Genomic DNA, 14168 nt, shown 5'->3' with positions numbered 1-14168 from the left:
TCTGAGACTTCATATGGATTAATGGATTGAATCCCAACAGTGGCCCCAGACATAGTTCCTATTACTGATACTTATTTTTTATTTTTTTCATATTTTCAAACTTATGTTGTGTCCATTTTATTTTTTATTTTTATTTTATTTTTTTTAAGTAGGAGTTTGAACTCATGATCCTGAGATCAAAACCTGAGTTGAGCTCAAAGCTGGACACTTAGCCGACTGGCCACCCAGGGGCCCCTATTTCTTATTTTTACAAACACTTTTGAGCGTAGCTAACACACAGTGTTACATTAGTTTTAATGTACAATGAAGTGATACAATTTCTCTACTCATTGTGCTGTGCTCCATAAAACAAGGTGTAACACTCCTGTTGGAGAGGGCACAGTGTGTTCATAATGGCTCATAGAGAGTAGAACATATATTTTGGAAAACATTTTCGGTAACGGACATTGAGAAATTGAAGAATAATTGGCTCACTAATTTTCAGTTAAATCAGCTCTCCTAAGGGAAGCAAGATTTTATATAATCAAGTTTCCATAATTTGAAAATGTTTAAATTAATATAGCATAACAGCAAATCAGAAAATTGTGCAGGCTTGAGAAAATCATGAGGCTTCAGAACAGTAGAAATTTATGATTGCAGGAGAATAACCAAAAACATTACAAATTTGACAAGAAAAGGGATACAAATCACATGTACTTAATGATTCCCGTTTAGTAAAAGGGAATGCAAATAATCACACAAAAAGACAGGGAAGAAATACAGCAGCATATTTTTTTTCTATAGATAGTGAAATATGGTGAATTTTACACCTTTTTCATAATTCCCAAAATTTTTACAATTAAACATCAGGTGTGGTACATTCCATGCATCCGTGATCCCTGTGCCCAAACCTTTCCAGAGTGCCTTCCCACAGTGAGTCTGGCCTCAAACGACTTGCTTTAGCCAGTGGGACAATAGCAGATTGATGTTTGAAAACCATTAGTGCATTTCCAGACTCTCCTGTGCTTTTATCTGTGATCGCCATGAGAACACTTCCCTGAAGGGGATAGGAAGGAAACATGGAGGAGAGTCTGTTCATCCCAGCCTTGGCCATCCTAGATCTGTGAGCTTCCAGTCAACAAGAAGCTACCGCAGTTGCTCAGTGAGCTCAGCCCAGATCAGTAGAACCGCCCTCTGGGACACAGGTGTGTGGGAATGAACGAACGCATGCTACTTACCTTAGATTTGGAGTAGTTTGTTTTGCAGTGAATTCACTTACATGGCGGGGGGCGGGGGGTGGTCATGCAGAATTTGGAGCTTCACTGAGAACCAAACCCCGATTTAAAAGCATCCATCAGTAATGATATATGCGAAGCATTCCATTACTCGTTTTTCTGATACCCCCTGTAGATGTGTTGTAAGGCAACCCGGCTTTATAAATCCTCCATATATTTAACTAGATACCTCCACTAATCTTCTCTAATTCCTGTGTTTGTGATTAGATTCTTTCTTAAGGCACCCCCAGCTTCCTCTGATAGCTTGGGCTTAATGTGAGCTGGAGAGCTTCAGGAAATTTTCCTTGCTCCTTGAACCCTTCATACCCATGGGGGGAGATGGCTTTCCTTAGCATTTTGCCCTACTTGCTGCCCCGTCTGGGAGCTCACTCATCATCTGAAGGGGTATGTGGCTTGTGGCTCTACTATTTCCGGCTCTTTCTTTTCTACTTGAACCATCACTCTGTGATGTCCTATCTCTCTCCAGTGACTTGATACCTGAGTTTCAGGTGACTCTTGTCCCAGTGGCAGATTTCCTTGACCCCCATTCTTTGCTGTCCATCTGTTGGTCTCTGCAAGCCTCCCCGGTTCATGGGCTCCCCTCCCAACCTTTTGAATACTGGTTCCTAACAAGCCCCTGTTCTAGCCTTCATCTCACCTTCTTGGTTTCTGTTTGACTTCTGCAGCCCTGCTCGGCCCCTCAGCTATTCCGTGCCTTGCCGTTTGTCTGTTCTCCACCTACCTGTGAAGTATTCATGTCCTAGACAGTGTTTTTTTTTTATGCACTTTGAATATGAAGTTTAATGATATTTCTTGTTTCCAAAAAACTCTAATTTGGACAGAAATAGGTACAAATCATTTTGAAGCAGTGTATTGATAATGGTCAGGTGAAAGGCCTTTATAAAATGCTGTCTCTGTCTTAAGTCTATTTTCTGCCTTTCCCAGCCTGCTGACTACATGTGGGTACACGGTGGAAGGGCTCCTTCGATGGCAGAACACGGTAGCAGTCCCAATGCCATCTTGGGCAGTGTGCAAAGCTCCCTCAGCCTGGGGCTGTGATGTGTGTGCTGCTTGCAACAGGGCATCTGCAGGGTTAGTGGCTGTGTCATGACGTGTGACGAGCTCCAGCAAGAATTAGCATTGTCCGGTTATGAGAAGAGAGGGGGGAGGTCTGCTAACACATGCAGGTGTGTTGGAGAGAACACACAGATGTTGTTCAGAGAGGGCACGACTGACCATCTCCCCTGGCTCTCCTGAGCCCTCATAAGCTACAGTCCCTTGCTGACTCTTTTAGCCTTTTTTTTTCTTTTTTTAAGAGACTGATTTGCATCCATTTGGAGGGAAAAAATCACCCAAGTCAAATAAATTCTCCCCAAGGCACTTTTCAGAGCCATCCCATTAGGTGCCCTTGGCCTAAGGGTGAATAAAACTCATTATGAGCCTTCCAAAATTCACTTTTGCAGCTAAATAACTATATGGTTCTTATCACTACATCAGGAAGCAGTGAAATCCCAAAAGGTCCAGATTGTTTCCTTCAGATCAATTAACTCGATAGATGGTGTTATGTGTGCACACAGAAGCATCCTGGCCCAACTGGCTTGCTGGGAGCGTGGTTTGGCCTTCTTGCCACAGAATTTTACTCACGTATGGATAAACATCCATTCTCATACGGACTTTTTGTGCTTGGTGTATTCGCATGGCTTTGGAGACACGTTGGAAAGTATGTAACTGACCAGAGCTGTGGCTCTTAGTGTTAAAACAGTATCCAGCTGGCACACAGTTAGTTCTCAAAAATTAATTCTTAAAGTAGAAACTTAAATACATAACTCTGTGACGAGGTTAGGCGAGCAGATACACAAAGGAGGACAGCTAAAAACATGCATAAAAGTTGTAAAAGCGTGGGGCAGTGCAGTATTCTCCAGGTGTGATCCCCAAGCGGCAGCATCAGAATTACCTGGAAACTTAGAAGTGCACGTTCCAGTCCCTACTCCATCCAAGGAACCAGCAACATTGGCGAGTGGGGCCTTCTTCTCACAACCAGTTTGCTAACTGTTGTAAGATCTCTTCTGTGATGTGCATGCAAATTTAAGGGCCATTAATTGAGGATTAGAGTCTATTGGGTTTTTTTGTTTTTGGTGTTCAGTTAGCCAGCATATACATCATTAGTTTTTGATGTAGTGTTCATTGATTCATTAATTGCGTATAACAGCCAGTGCTCATTACAACATGTGCCCTTCTAATACCTATCACCCTGTCACTCCATCCCCCAACCACCTCCTTTCTGTTACCCTCAGTTTGTTTCCCGGAGTACAGAGTCTATCATGGTTCGTCTCCCTCTCTGATTTCTTCCCCTTCAGTTTTCCCTCCCTTCTGCTAGGGGCCTCTATGCTATCCCTTATGTTCCACATATGAGTGAAACCATATTATAATTGTCTTTTTCTGCTTGACTTACTTCACTTAGCATGATTCCCTCCAGTTCCATCCATGTTGATACAAATGGTGGGTATTCCTACTTTCTGCTGGCTGAGTAATATTCCATTGTATATATGAACCACATCTTCTTTATCCATTCATCTGTTGAAGGACATCTCCGCTCCATCCACAGGACAGTGCTGCTATGAACATTGGGGTCCATGTGCCCCTTTTTACTACATCTGTATCTTGGGGGTAAATACGTAGTAGGGCAATTGCTGGGTTGTAGGGCAATTGCTGGGTTGTAGGGCAATTGCTGGGTTGTAGGGCAGCTCTATTTTTAACGTCTTGAGGAACCACCATACTGTTTTCCAAAGTGGCTGTACCAACTTGCATTTCCACCAACAGTGTTAGAGGGATCCCCTTTCTCCACATCCTCTTCAACACTTGTTTCCTGTATTGTTAATGTTTGCCATTCTAACTGGGGTAAGGTGGTATCTCATTGTGATTTTGATTTCTATTTCCCTGATAGCTAGTGATGTGGAACATTTTTTCATGTGTATGTTAGCCATTTGTATGTCTTCTTTGGGGAAGTGTCTGTTCATGTATTCTGCCCATTTATTGACTGGGTTATTTGTTTTTTGGGTGTTGAGTTTGAGAAGTTCTTTATAGATCTTGGATATCAGCCCTTTATAAGAAATGTCATTTGCAAATATCTTCTCCCATTCCATGGACTGCCTCTTAGTTTTGTTGACTGTTTACACTTTCAGTGCAATCCCTATTAAAATACCATTGACATTTTTCATAGAGGTGGACCAAACAATCCTAAAATTTGTATGGAACCAGAAAAGACCCCAAATTGCCAGGGGGATGTTGAAAAAGAAAACCAAAGCTGAGGGCATCAGAATGCCTGACTTCAAGCTATATTTCAAAGCTGTGATCATCAAGACAGCATGGTACTGGCACAAAAACATCCACATAGATCAGTGGAACAGAATAGAGACCCCAGAAATGGACCTTCAACTCATGGTCAACTAATCTCTGACAAAGCAGGAAAGAACATCCAATGGAAAAAAGACAATCTCTCCAATAAATGGTGCTGGGAAAACAAGACAGCTACATGCAGAAGAATAAAACTAGACCTTCTCTTACGCTGTACACAAAGATAAACTCAAAATGGATGAAAGACCTCAATGTGAGACAGGAATCCATCAGAATCCTAGAGGAGAACATAGGCAGTAACCTCTTCAACACTGGCCACAGCAACTTCTTTCAAGACATGTCTCTAAAGGCAAGGAAACAAAAGCAAAATGGACTTTTAGGACTTTATTAAGATAAAGAGCTTCTGCACAGCAAAGGAAACAGTCAACAAAACTAAGAGTCTATTGTTTCTAACAAAGGATTACAAAGTTACACATTTTAAAGTTACCTTTTCATTCACTTTTCTGAGCAATTGGAGAACATGTGATTGACACAACTGCATTGGAAACGAAAACAAGACTGGTCCCCAAATCCTATATCCATAACTTAATTTTTCCAGTGTTTGAAGGATTCTTTCATATTTAAAGACAATTGACAATCAGTTTAAAAAGTCATATTGGGTCAAATGGAAAATGTCCATATGGACTGGTGTTAAGTAGTAAGTTATTGATAATCTTTTTTTTTTAAGATTTTATTTATTTATTAGAGAGAGGGAGACACAGAGGGGGAGTGAGAAGGAGAAGCAGACTCCCCACTGAGCAGAGGCCAATGTGGGGTTGATCCCAGGACCCTGAGATCATGACCTGAGCCAGAGGCAGACATTCCACGTTCCACCAGCTGAGACACCCAAGCACCCGAAATTGTTGTTAATCTTATTTATGAAGATGGATTGCAAATGCAGGGACGTGCTGGGGCACATTTTATGACAGGATTATCATTATAAATACACCCAAGTGAGATAAAGTGGAAAATCTGTGAACTTTAACCATATGCATGTGTTTTTAATGGCTTTAATTAAGATAGGACTAACAAATGAAAAAATGACTTAAGTACAAATCAAAGTGAAAAAAAATTTTTTTAGGATTCTAGAGGAAAGTCAAAGAATGTCAAATTAAAATTTAAAAACTGTATAAGCAAACATATCACCAACTTTCTTACTCTAAGTACATGCCTAATGGCAACAATCATTAATGTTTGCCCGTTTTGTGTTGTTCTGAAGCTCATGTCGGAATCTGTGCCCAAGCCGCCTTTCATCTCCATGACAACAGCAGAAGGCATTTGTTGTGCTCCCTGGTTTGGCACATGGAGCAAAGGGAGATGAAAAGAAATTAATAACTTGTTCAAAGTCTTTTTAACTAATAACAGTACAGTTAGGGTTCATGATGAATTCTGAAATCATATTTTGATTTTGTAGGAAACAGACTCTTTCCATAGAGCATGCATCTGAAGGAAAGAGCTTATAAACCTCTGCACTTAAAGTCCGAATGAAGACTATGTCAAGAGCCATTTTAGGCACACAAAAGCATGCATTCCACATGAAGCTTGCTGGACTGGGTTTGGGAGTTGAGGTGGAGATGGGGTAAAAGATGCAAAATAAAACCCTTACGAAGATGAATTCTGGGAGATCTCTAGAGAGCAGGTAGATGTTAATACCTAGAATCTGGGGGGGAAATTAGCAAAATGCTACAATTTTTACAAAGAGATAACTAGGTCACTTAGAAAAACAATTACTGAGAAGGAAATATAAACTCCTCACCATGGCCTCAAAGACCTACACCATCTGGTCCCTTCCTGACCTTCTTGACTCCTTTTCCAACCTTTCTTCCTCTATCCATTAGCCCTTGTTCCCTCCCTGAGGCTGACCACGCTACTGCCTCAGGGCCTTTGCACTTGCTCTTTCAGTCTTCTTTCCTAATGACCTCTGTGTTTGGTTTTATCCGTAAGTACAACATTTTTTATGTTACAGGTACTACTGGTTTTGTTTTTATTTTAATGCCAAATCAGTTTCTAGAACATAGAAATGTAATTTCGTATACTGATCTTTTGTAAACTTTGCTAAACCTAAGTTTTAAGACTTTTTTTGAATGTGGATTTCATAGAGTTCTCTATATAAGCATGTGCATTTGAGATAATGTATATGATACTATTTTTGGTGCAGTGTTCTATGAATGTCAGTTAGGTCAAGTTGGTTAATAATGTTGTTCAACTCTTTTATTCCCTTCCTGATTTCCTGTGTACTTTTTCTATTAATTATTGAGAAAGGAGTGTTTAAATATTTGACTGTAATTGTAGGTTTGTCCATTTCTTTTGCAATCTCTTAGTTTTATCTCCATGTATTTTGCAGCTCAGTTATTAGTTGGATAAAGGTTTGGGGTTACATACTCTTGGTGCATTTTTTTATTATGACTGCTCTATCATTATGAAATGACCCTCTATTGTCCCTGGTATATATTTTTCTCTAAAATCTACTTTGATATCTTTTTCATACTTTTAATTATAAGATATTTGTGTCCGTATGTTTAATGTGAGTTTCTTGTAGGCACTTTGAAGTTGGGTCTTGCTTTTTGGTCCAATCTGACAGTCTCTGTCTTTAACAGCATGCTTATTAGACTATTTACATTTAATGTGATTATGTTTGGGTTTAAATTCGCCATCTCGCTCATTGTTTTGTATTAGTCTCATCTGGTATTTGCTTTTTTCCTCTTTTTGTAACTTGGGTTGTATCTTTATGTCATGCTGTCTTCATTGTCAGGTTATTAGCTACAATTATTTCTTTTATTCTCTTAGGGTTGCTTGGAGTAAAAAATGCAAATCTTTAAGTTATTTCAATCTACCCAATTGATAGGCTTTCTTGACATATAGTATAGACCTATTCTAGCTCTCCCATTTCAGAGATAAAGCTGAAAGAGCAGTGAGGTGACATGTGGACGGTGAGAAAACTTGGTTGGGGGCTGACGTAGGAATTCTAGTCCACTGACCACAGACTCCCTGCTTTTTCCACAATTTAATGCTCAGATGAGTGTCCCAAGGTACTTTGTTTGGTGAATACCAAATCACCACATTTGGAAGCACCAGTGGGAAAAAAAGTTGGGATTGCTCTTTTTGTTGAGGAGCATAAAGGTCTTAAACATCCCCATTGAAGAGCTCTAAAATTTCCTCGTGGACCACTTGGGTAAGCATCACACATGAGCATCAGGTAAATGACTGGAGATAAATCTGTGAGCCAGCTTTTCAGTTGAGACCCTGGAGCGGGATTTGGATTCCTTTGGCTTTTCACATTAGTCACTCTGGGAGAGCAATTCACATCCCATAAATCACATCCAGACTGTGACTTGTAGGGTTGTCTGGAGTTGTATTTACTCATCTTATTCCGTGTGCCAGAATTAAAGAATATCAGAGACTGTCAGGATGGTACAACCTCTGTCTGGGTCTGGGTATGTAAAATTGAATGCAAGACACATGTTTACTTCTTGCACTTGTAACATAAGAACTGTACAGTTTGTTAATATGCTCCGTTTGGGCAGATTAGATAGCATGTCCCTACATCATCACAGGTAAAGAGGAAATACTTTTTTTTTTTTTAAGATTTACTTATTTGAGCAAGTGTGTGTGGGGAGAGGGGCAGAGACAGAGGGAGAGAAAGTCCCAAGCGGACTCCTCGCTAAGCACAGACCCCGACGTGGTCCTCAATCTCATGACCCTGAGGTCATGACATGGGCTGAAACCAAGAGTGAGTAGTTTGAGTGAGCCACTCACGTGCTCCCAAGAGAAAATAATCTATTAATGATATAAATCAACATGTCAGTGTTGCTTTTTAATACCAGTAAGACATAAATAGGAACCAATATTTATTAAAATTCAAAATAAATTTTTGAATTCCCACAGTCCTCTTAGATAGGTGTGCCTGACTATAATTGCATTTGTGTCCAACTTTACTCCAGGTATTACATATTTATACAAGATTAAAATGAAATGCCCTTTTGGATTTAAACACCATCCTCTTTTTTTTTTTTTTTTAATTTTTTGCCCTCCTTTCTCATGAGCTCTAAATAGCAGATGCTTAAATCTGAGCCTATGGACGGGTCATAAATGTAATCAGTTGTTATAACTAGTGTGGTTTCTGCTGTTCTCTGGTTGAAGAAAATAAGAAGGAGAATTCTTAGGCTAAAACAGTTTGTCAGACCAGGCATTTATGTATGTATAGATGCATGTATGTATATAATTTTCCAGAACTTATTCTTAAAGATATTCTTAAAGAATATCAGCAATGCCAGAAGGCTGAAATTTCCTTCCTGTATTTAAGAGAATGTTTTGGGGCACCTGGGGGGCCCAGTCCCTTGAGAGCCTGACTCTTGATCTCTGCTCAGATCTTGATCTCACTGTTGTGAGTTTAAGCCCTGGGTTGGGCTTCACATTAGGAATGGAGCCGAATAAATGAATGAATGAATGTTTTATTGAAATAGAAAATGTAACTTTTTGACTACTATTATATAATTTTCAGACTTTGTTGCAAGGTCATTTGACAGTATCTAATCAGCTTCCCTTGGAAGTATACAGTGTATTGGGGGAAAGAAAAAGGAGGGATCTGATCGTAGTTCACTGGTTCCCAAACTGCACAGTAATGGCTGTGTGCATGCGCAGATGAAGGGTCATCACAAACAGGCCACAGAAGACAAGGGCAAGAAGCGTTTTGTGCTGAGCACATAAGGAGGGAGATGGGAAGGCAAAAGGACATCGAGAGGACAGAAATACGAGGCCACTTGACTTGGTCCACTCACTCTTGCTGTATCGCTCTGTGACTTTGACTGTGGGCAGTTGTTTACAGCCCTTTCCATGTGGTTTAATAAAACCCAGAAACCTCTCCATATTCTGCAGTGCGGCTGGGAGAGATGTTTAGCTAGCAGTCTCATGCTCTCATTTCGTAAATAGAGACACATTCTTAGTGCTCTTAGCATTTCAGTTTCCGGAAACTGCTTTATTTCGGTGGCAGCTCTCTTCTATTCTAGACTCCACGATGGCACGTGATTGCCCTGTGTGTCCGCCCAAGGTGAATGTGATGCGTCCCAGCCTGGGGATGGCTTTGGCTTCACTTCCTAAAATGGGCTTTAGATAGGTGGATCGTTTGGGTGATGATAACACAAAAACTCTGTAAAACTGACTTAAAATGTTGGCTCAGGAAAAGCAAGAATGCAGGGTGAAATTTTAAAAAGATTAGTAACAAAGGATTGTGTTTGATGATGTTGATTCATTTATTCAAGAGTATTTCTGATTGCCCTCCGTGTTCTAGCCACCACCTTATGCTTGGTTATAAGTGGACAAGTTTAAAACAAAACAACAACAAAAAAAAAGGACCACTACCCCAGGAACTCAAAATTTAATCTGGGAGGGAGTTCAATAAATAAGTGAACAAGTAAAAATTTAAATTTTATATGGCAATACAATGATATTTGAGTGCTGTGATAGAGAATCATTTAGTTGGGCTCCTATTCAAAAAGTATAGTTACGGAAAGTCCCTCAAGGAATTCCTATTTAAACCAAGACTCCATGACGGCCAGTCTTCCTTGTGAAAAATGAGCAGTGTCTTTCTTGGGGAGGGAAGCAACCTGAGGAGAAGACTGGCGATGGTCAAAGTTTTGCAAATTCAAGAAATGGAAAGGGAGCCAGGGAGCTGAGAGGGAGGCAGAATTAAAGTCTGGGAAGATGTAGTTGAGATGATTTAGGGCTTTGTAAATCCTGGTAAGGTGTTTGAAATAGATGCCCAAAATGGGTCAGTCTGTAATGCCATTCCTTCTTTAGTATTACTTCTGTTAGTCAATATAAGTTACTGAATAAAATACTATTATTCTGTATACATTAATGGGCGCCTACTTTAATGATGAACACGAACCATCCCAGACCCTCCAATGGAAAAGAACCGACATTGTGACAGGCCCGACCTGCTGAAGGGAATGACAGGGACTTTGAAATGACAGGGACTGAGATTAAGTGGTGGAAGCAGATTTGGATCTCAGTTCATGTTTCATCTGTAACATGAATCTGTTGAGTTTCAGTGGATTGGAAAATAAGTCATGGATTTGATCATGTATTAGGATATGATGTGACCTGATAAGCTGTTGGAGAAGATGGCATGTCAAGCAGGATTCGGGAATCGACGACGTCATGGAGATGGAATGGTGTTCCAGTCTGGATCTCTGTACTTCCAAAAGAAGATGGAAACGAGTAGAAACTTAAAATCACGTGAAATGCATACGCTGTCACCCATGCAGGTGTCAAGAATGTCCCCAGTGTGTAGCACATTTGCTTTACTAGGAAGGGTAGGGGAAACGCATGCAGGCAATATAGTCAATATGGCAGATAGAGTTGCCCTTGAAAACGTATTTCTGTAATTATTTGCTTGCCCCATCTTCAGCCTCAAAATGTATTTTTCCCTTCATGTCTTCCTGTCCCCTAGGCCCTTCCCTGTGTTTGAGCCCTTCCAACAGCAGGCTGTGTGGTATTACCTCCCCCCCCAACTTCACTCTCCTCTAATCGTGGAACACCCACCATGCTGGGCATAGAGGAAAGAAGACACTGTCCTTCCTCACAAAATATGGAAACTAGATTAGTGGGAAGAAATGCTCGGGTGGATAATTAGAATGCAGGGAAAAATTACAGTTGGTCGAGACATTGAAAACATCTAAGGGTGGAATTCGGAAGAGAGAGTAACATTGGGTTGGGAGGGAAGGTTGAACACATTTATGGAGGCAGCAGAATTTGAACAGGTACTTGAAAAATGGGCATTATTTGGCAGGCTGGGTAGGGACGTCTAGGTGTGGAATATGCTGAGCAGGGGAGAGGCATGCATGCTCTAATCTTGGGGAGAATGGAATGGTGGCTGCAAAGGGATTGTTTTGACACAAGCCGGTATTACCCAGCTCATTTGTGTCCTTTAGTCATATGGTGCCCGGAGGATGAATATTGGTTATCATCAGAAATGAAGCCTACCTAGTAAGATAATGATATTGTTCTGATATGGCTCATTTATGTCTTACTGTGGGAGCCAGGCTCCCAGTGACTCATGCCTTTTTGCAGTTCACTCCCACCTTGCTCCGACGTTGTTGTCTGGGACCAATCTAATACAGACGAAAGGATGGTGTGTCACTTCTGAGATGAAGTTATAAATAACTGCTGCTTGGTTGTGCACTTGCTCTCTCTTGGATTGCTCGCTCAAGGAAAAAGTTAACTGCCATGTCATGGATAGCTCTAGGGAGGGGCATACACAGTGAGGAACGGAGGCCTCCAGCCAAGTCACATGAGTGGCCTTAGTAGGACATCCTAAAAGCCCAGGGCAGCCTTCAGATGACCAAAGTCCTGGCCACCATCTTGCTGCCAACCCCATGGGAGACCCAGAGTCAGAACGCCCCAGNCTACCTAGTAAGATAATGATATTGTTCTGATATGGCTCATTTATGTCTTACTGTGGGAGCCAGGCTCCCAGTGACTCATGCCTTTTTGCAGTTCACTCCCACCTTGCTCCGAGGTTGGTGTCTGGGACCAATCTAATACAGATGAAAGGATGGTGTGTCACTTCTGAGATGAAGTTATAAATAACTGCTGCTTGGTTGTGCACTTGCTCTCTCTTGGATTGCTTGCTCAAGGAAAAAGTTAACTGCCATGTCATGGATAGCTCTAGGGAGGGGCATACACAGTGAGGAACGGAGGCCTCCAGCCAAGTCACATGAGTGGCCTTAGTAGGACATCCTAAAAGCCCAGGGCAGCCTTCAGATGACCAAAGTCCTGGCCACCATCTTGCTGCCAACCCCATGGGAGACCCAGAGTCAGAACGCCCCAGTGACACTGCTCCTGGATTCCTGATCTTCAGAAACTGTTAGTCTGTGTTTTCTGTTTTTAGCTGCTGAGTTTTGGGGTTATTTTGTTAAGCATCAATAAATAAGTAATGCAATTTCCAATATCTGATATATAAATGATTATTAGTAAAGATTTAAAATAATAAATAATGGAGTGTTCATTAACTTTTTATATAAAAAGTTAATAAAAAGGGACTGTTTTTTAAAAAAATTACATCTAAATGTATAAACTTCTATATAGAAATCAAATTATGTTTCAAGAATTTTTAAAAATATTATTTGCAGTCATTGAATTGCAGTATTTACTTGTTTACTCCCCAAGTTAGTCCCTGACATTCAAATGTCGATGTTGGCTTCAGGTTAAGATTGAATTTTCAGCAGCTGGCTCCATTGCATAGAAAAGGCTAGGATTCTATTCTTATCATATAAGATTTTTATTTTAATCTCCAGAGGCAAATTAGAAAAAAAATGGTCCATCAAAGTGTTAGTTCTTAAATGCAAAATTCCATGACAAAGACGTAAACATAATCTGTGCACTCATCTTTTTAACAAATTCTCTTTATATTTCATTATATTTAAAAGTTCCTAGCTATGAGGGTATCTGATTTAAGAACTTAAGTAACATTTGTAAGGATCACAGTGAAATGGGGACACCAGGTATTATTCTACGTAAGTCTTGCTCAATCCTTTTTTTTTTTTTAAAGATTTTATTTATTTATTCGACAGAGATAGAGACAACCAGTGAGAGAGGGAACACAAGCAGGGGGAGTGGGAGAGGAAGAAGCAGGCTCATAGCGGAAGAGCCTGACGTGGGGCTCGATCCCATAATGCCTGGATCACGCCCTGAGCCGAAGGCAGACGCTTAACTGCTGTGCCACCCAGGCGCCCCCAATCCTTTTTTTTTTTAAAGAAATTACTTTCATAGAGAATGTGAAGTTTCCAAACAAAATTGAGGGGAAGGTATAGAGATTTCTCATGGACTCCCTACCCCACATGTGCATGGCTTCACCCATTGTCGACATCTCCCTAAAATTGGTACATGTGTTATAATTGATGAACCCATATTGGCACATCATAANCAATCCTTTTTTTTTTTAAAGAAATTACTTTCATAGAGAATGTGAAGTTTCCAAACAAAATTGAGGGGAAGGTATAGAGATTTCTCATGGACTCCCTACCCCACATGTGCATGGCTTCACCCATTGTCGACATCTCCCTAAAATTGGTACATGTGTTATAATTGATGAACCCATATTGGCACATCATAATTACTCAAAGTACAAAGATGATATTAGCATTCATGCCTGGTATTGGCCATTCTGTGATTTTTCTGTGATTTGGACAAAGGTAGGATGACCTGTATCCCTCATCATGGTACCATACAGAGTATTTTCATTATCCTGAAAATCCTCTGAGCTCCACTTATTCATCCCCACCTCACCTGACCCCCTGGCAACCACTAATTTATTTATTTATTTTTATTTATTTATTTATTTATTTTACTGCCTCCATACTTTGATCTTTTCCAGATGTTTAATAGAGTTCTCGAGTATGTAGCCTTTTCTTATGGGCTCCTTTCACTTAGACATACACAATTAAGATTCCTCTGTGTCTCCTCATGGCTTGATAGCTCATGGCTTTTTAGCACTGAGTAATATGCCATGGTCTGGATGGA

The sequence above is a fragment of the Ailuropoda melanoleuca genome, chromosome 12 (genome assembly GCF_002007445.2).
Source record: "Ailuropoda melanoleuca isolate Jingjing chromosome 12, ASM200744v2, whole genome shotgun sequence".
Classification (NCBI taxonomy): domain Eukaryota; kingdom Metazoa; phylum Chordata; class Mammalia; order Carnivora; family Ursidae; genus Ailuropoda; species Ailuropoda melanoleuca.
This window is presented reverse-complemented; position numbering follows the sequence as displayed.